We start from the raw sequence: 263 nt of genomic DNA on the forward strand, positions 1-263 counted from the left end.
GAAGTTGCCAAAATGTGAAGCTTGTCTCTTGCATAATTATGTCAAGGAAAGAAAAAGAAGTTCAAACAGTTAACATAAAAAAGTCAAATGAAATTCAAACAGATAGTGAGAAAACACTCAGACATGCATGATGCAGGTATGCTCTCATTAAAAGTAGTTACAGTGCAGCTCCTCAAATATCCACCATCTGGTTTAACAGTACACAAAGAATTGATCATGGAAAAAGGTGGCAAGGACACACTGAGGAGCTAGACCATCAGGAG

The 263-nt window shown here is 37.6% G+C and overlaps 1 protein-coding gene across 1 annotated transcript in view; it reads left to right on the top strand.

The window, feature by feature from the left end:
• Positions 1-263, top strand: part of LOC119587947 (U4/U6.U5 tri-snRNP-associated protein 1-like) — a gene marked incomplete at its 5' end in the record, with an annotated part of 9,750 nt that overhangs the window by 6,081 nt on the left and 3,406 nt on the right.

Source organism: Penaeus monodon, chromosome 23 (genome assembly GCF_015228065.2).
Source record: "Penaeus monodon isolate SGIC_2016 chromosome 23, NSTDA_Pmon_1, whole genome shotgun sequence".
Taxonomy (NCBI): domain Eukaryota; kingdom Metazoa; phylum Arthropoda; class Malacostraca; order Decapoda; family Penaeidae; genus Penaeus; species Penaeus monodon.